The sequence below is a fragment of the Octodon degus genome, unplaced genomic scaffold, assembly GCF_000260255.1.
Source record: "Octodon degus isolate 3935 unplaced genomic scaffold, OctDeg1.0 scaffold00117, whole genome shotgun sequence".
Taxonomy (NCBI): Eukaryota; Metazoa; Chordata; class Mammalia; order Rodentia; family Octodontidae; genus Octodon; species Octodon degus.
In genome coordinates, this window is record NW_004524693.1 from 5,108,413 (window position 1) to 5,113,765 (window position 5,353).

At 44.1% G+C, this 5,353-nt stretch overlaps 1 protein-coding gene across 4 annotated transcripts in view; it reads left to right on the top strand.

Moving 5' to 3' along the window:
- The first annotated feature begins 875 nt into the window (after nt 1-875).
- Nucleotides 876-5,353, top strand: part of Amot (angiomotin) — an 80,283-nt gene continuing 75,805 nt past the window's right edge. For 2 of the 4 annotated variants that reach the window (XM_023699886.1, XM_023699885.1), the window contains exon 1: nt 876-1,285. The gene's annotated coding sequence lies outside the window, so the exon portion shown is untranslated. Of the gene's footprint in view, nt 1,286-1,902; nt 1,995-5,353 lie in introns of those variants that run through there. The other 2 variants (XM_023699888.1, XM_023699887.1) reach the window with 2 other exon arrangements.

The window sequence follows — 5,353 nt, forward strand, 5'->3', positions numbered from 1 at the left end:
TCGGGAAGAACAGAGAGGCAGACAATAGCCTCTTGTTTGGCTTTATTAATTTTGAGAGCGGGTAGGTCAAAAGGATCGGATTGGCGGCTCAAGAGACCAATCATAAGCAAGCCCAGACCAGGACTAGCGAATTGTTAGCTGTAAAAGAACAGTGGGTAGGATCACACTTCAAGGTCCGCCCCTCGTAGGCCTGCTCTAGCAGTCTGCCCAAGAGGTGGGACCTCCTCAAACTCCGCCTTTGTCTTCCCTGGCCTCCCGCGCCCGCGCCTGGGGCAGGCGGGGAAGAGGGAGGGAGTAGAGGGGAAAAGGAGGAGGTCAGAGGGAGCGAAGGAAAAAACGGGGGGTGTCTCCCAAGAGCTGTGACCTGGGTGGGGGCCTGCTCGTAATAGGAAGCAGGAGGGGAAGGAAAACAAGGAACGCTGCTCCTTCCTGAATTACTTTAACTAGGCTTTGGTCGAAGCGGCTTTTCAGCATTTCTATTATTTGTTTTTCTTCCTCCTGCTGCGGGGCGGGGAACTGCAATGGCTCTCCTACGCGGCTCTGCTGCGCTGTTGCCATAGGTTATTATTGTAGTCTTTGCAAAGCACTTTCCGTCCTCCAGACCAGTCCCTCACCAAGTCGTGCTGCGCTGGTGGGAGAACAGCAAGGCTCCCCCACTTTTGCCCAGCTACTGGACCCCGCCGTTCAATTGTTCGAAACTTCCCTATCCCTGGGCCCCGCCACTCACCGGGCCCGCTCCTCACCCCCACCCCCACCCCCACCCGGAGTTCGGGCTGGCTCCCGCCCTTCTTTCCCCGCCCTCTGCTCCGCCTCCCTCAGAGTCCACCCTCTCCCCCGCCCCGCTCCGGGGCGGTCCTAGCCGCTCACTGCCCGAAGAAAAGCCACCCGTTCCTCCCCCTCCTCTGCCTCCCATCCTTAGCCCCAGAGCTGCCTTCATCGCAGTCACGCCCCTTCCTTCCGAGGAGCTTTCAGGCTGCCTAAACTGGTAGACCCCTGAATTACTCCTCCATCTCCATTCCCTTTCCTTTCGCCTCCTCTTCCCTCAGTTCTCCCCGCCTCCCCCACACTACCACCACCTCGCGTCTGTCTCGCCTCCTGCAGTCCACTGCTCCACCCTCTGGCCCGGTATCCTGTCTGTCCACTGCCACCAAGGAGATCCCGGACGGAGCAGCGAGGGGGAGCAGCCAGGAATTGGGGCTTTCCCCTGCCCATCCCTGGCTGCTGGCCCGGGACCAAAGCCACTTGAGCAAGCAGAGTCGTCACCTTGTCTTCGTTGCCTTCAGGGGTAGGAGACGCGTGGTTACTTTTTGTGGGGAACATGGGCAGGAATCTATGGTGGCATGAACTTGGTCGTGCCCGCGGCATGAGTCCGTCTAGATGTGTGTGGGGATGACCGTGTGTTCTAGTTTCTGCAGCTGCTGGTCATGAGTTTTCTGGGATGTGCAGCCAGTTAAATTAGTTAAAGAGTGTGCACCCCTCTCGTGCTACTTCAGCGAGGAGATGCTGGAGCATAGCACTACTTGGTGGTACTTTTACCTTCTTTCACTCTAGGGGTCCTTGTAGGTCTCTAGGTCTAGGTAATTAATCATGTGAGGAACTAAAGGCCCGAGGCAAGCTGAGTTTTACCTTTAGTCTACCAGGAAGGCTTTTGCTTATCTTAGATAACTGGATGGCTTTCTCCTAAGTGCTTAGGAGGATCACCCACCCTGACCCTGCGGCCATGTATGAATTCTTCAAATTTTAAAATCTGGGAGTAATCTACAACCCAGCGCTACTCTTTGCTTGTGTGAAGGTGGGGGTAGTAAGGAGGGGGGTGCTCACATCTGCCTTGTAAGATGCAGGGTACAAGTATTTTGGCGGATCAGGCAGGTGTTTAGAGGGTTCAAGGCTGTGCCACTGTGAGTTGCTGCTTCAACAGTAAGGTGGATCGTATGGATACCTGAAACGGAAGAGAAGGAAGTACGACTGTCTTTATAGACTGTGAGCAATCCCTGGTAAATTGCGAGTAATAATATTCTACTAATTATTTGCAAAAGGATAGTTAAATACAAATTAAAGAAGAAAGGGAAAGTTTGAGAAAAAGTATATCTTTAATTTGCAGTATATTTACAGTAATTTACAGTCGTACAAATTTGTGGACAACATGAGGTGTTCATTCCAGCTCTCCTCTCTCTTGGCTATAAAGCGTAGATGTTGGGAGGCAGTTTGAAACTTAAGAATATAACCTTCTGCCATTCAGTGAGGAAGATAATTAGTCACCATAATCTTCAATGATGAACATCTAAATGTATTTATGTCTCCTTAAGCTAGGCTTTGTGAAAGTTCTTTCTCAGGCCAGCTTTTGTGAAGTCTCCTCAGATCTTCCAGTACCCTCAGGAGCTAAGAATAGTCTGAAATGCTATTTTGGACATGGGATAAATTTTCACCCATCTCCCACCTATCTTCAGTTGGACAAGTGCATCAGACTTATTAAGAATGGTAATGTTCAAAGACCTGTTACTGTGATAGCCCAACTTGTTACTTATTTAGGAGCAAGTTATTTACTTCTAGTTTAAAATAATTTCTTTGGTTGATTTTCATGGTGTAAAGGTAAGTAGGAAGGTAGAGGAGGCACCTCACAGCGTACAGCTACATGGCAAGAATTTTAAAGCCTATCGTGTTTCAGGTCAGCTGAGAGGGAAAAACTGGCCTGACTAAACTACATTTTATAACTGTCCCAGGACATAGTAATAGCCAGGTGATTGTAGAATAGTTGCATCTATTTACAGATGATAACTTAGATTCTAGCAATTCTATGTTGGTTTATCTGTTGTCATTCACGGATACTTTCTGGCGCTACGTAATACTTCACTTTAAGCTACTTTGTTCTTTGGAAAAGCTTGTAGTTCTGTAAAATTGAAAGTACATTTTTTTCTGACTTCCTAATCTAGGTGTGAAGTAAACCTGTGACTACATTTGTATGTAGAATAACTTTTATGTGTCCTTTTTGGATCTGCTTACCGATGGAAACATTTTAGAAAGGATTTAAAAAATTCATACTCAATATTGTTTGGAATCTGAAAGTTGAAACCTTTCTGGTTTATGAAGTTACATTTATTAAACTAACACATAACTAGGCAGTTTGTGGAGTTGCTTTTTCTGAAGTTCTATAAAGAACTCAGCCAACTCTTTCTAGAATGCATAAAGAATCTTCTAATGGGAAGGCAGAGGGATGGATGCTCTGACTTTGAGGTCCCATTGAGTGCCAGAATCCTAAATGGGTACATCTGCTTCTGGGCCTCTCCTAAGAGCCCTCTCCCAGGGCCTGCGCCTTCTTTAAAAGGGTGTCTTTGTAATTAAGCAGCCCTTCACCCCATCCCCCTTTCTTCCTTTGATCCTGCTTTTTTAAGGCCTTTTTTTTCCATTTGGAGATAAGAGGAATTTCTCACACTCTTCTGCCCTCCTCTTAACTTTTCTTTTCCTTTATCCTAGAAAAGTCCCCCAAGTTCTCAGGGTGGTTAGAAGTTGTTTTGTTTTGTTTGGGGCAACATGGTGTGTGTGGGGGTGTTACCAAGGAAGAGGAGTAGAGGATATATCCCCTCTTGGAAAATGCTTGTGACCAGGTAGCCTCTTCCATGGAGACTGATCATTTGGAATGCATGAGAACAGTCTATTCTTAGGGGCTGTCTGGTAGAAATTGTCCTTTGCGCCCATTAAGCCCAGCTAAAACCCACTGAAAAGGGTGGAGAGAGGTGTGTGTGGTCATGGCTGAGCCTTTTAAGATGATAAATGGATAAATGTTTCCAAATCTCCTATTACATCACCTCTTTCTCCCGTGGATTCAGTGAGTTTAGAGATTTGCTTAACAAGTTAATTAGCTGGAGACTAAACCAATTTGTTTAGAATTGTGATCCATTGATTTCCTGTACCCAAGAATTTTAGTTGGTGTTTTACTATGATGTGTTGTCTTTAGTCTTACTTTTTATTTCTTGCTTCCATTTGTGGACTTTGGTCCAAAACATAGGGTTCCACCCTCCAAGTCAAAGGTTAGAATTTTGTTGTAGGGGCTAAGGGGGCATTAAACAAGCTAGCCTTAGGATATCACTGTCCTCCGAAGTGGGCTTCTGACCTTTTTAACCCAGAGAAAGGAGGAAAGTTGCCCCATACACACACACGCACGCACACACACACACGCACACACGTGCACACACACACACACACACACACACTATGAACGAAACAAAGAGAGAGAAAAAGAAAATAAGAGGTGGTTTGCTTCATAAAAGAATCCATCACAGGTTTTTTTTTTTTTAAAGAAATAGCTTTCCTAGTTCGTGATGTTGTGACATATTAAAAAATCACTGTAACTAGTACTTGAGAGGAACATGCTTATTGCATAAAGGAATACATTAGAATTTGGTGTAATGATTATTGCTTGAATTAAAAGAGGTTATTTGGTTTTTGAAGTCTATTTGATGTGCAAGATAGAGTTAACTAAATTACTGTAGCTTGCAATGATACTAGCCATGGTAGCCCTGGCCCACAAGTGCCTGGAGAAGGGAGTTGGCCTTACTTTCTGGATTAGATCAGACTGCATGGGTTTTAAATAAGTCTAAAGATGAAACTATCCACCTCATTTAAGTAAAATGTTTTATTTCCAGTTATATTTGACTAACCTAATGATTCAGAAAATTGTTTCTAGTCTGTCATAGCAATTAATGCCATTTAAATCTAAAAATCTATAGTAAGCTTTCCTAGTGACCCTACTGGTAAGAGGGACCTTAGGCTCTAGATTCAGCTCTAACCTGGATTACCACCCTTGGCAAATTTTCTCCACTGTGAGTTGTAGAGGCCCAGTGGGATGATTTTTGGGAACCAGTGGTTAAAGGCTTATAGTTCTCTCTCTAGCTTCAATATCTGGTGTGAATGTTAATGACTGCTATTAGAATGAGGTGCATCCATTAGAAATATGCTTAGTTATCTTGTTAATAAAGAGGATGTAAGGTTGTATCAGTGTAAATGCACTGTGTTTCATATTTTAACAGCATAAGGTTAAAACCTAAGGCCCTGTCCAAAACTTTATAAAAAATTCCATCATCCTACCAGATCACCTACTTTCACTTTTCTCAGTTCTTACAAAATCTTTTTTTAAATTGAGAAATAAATATAAATGAGACAGTTTCACAGCTGATTAATAGGACAGTTTTGATAATCAATACATTGTACATTGTTATCTTCTTAGTGGTTATCCATAGTACAAGAAGCAGACAGAATATCCTGTCCAAACACTGTTAGTACACCTCTTTCTTCTCATTGAATTAAGTGAAAGTAGCTGTATATCTATCCTAACTATTTTGTATATATAAATACAAAA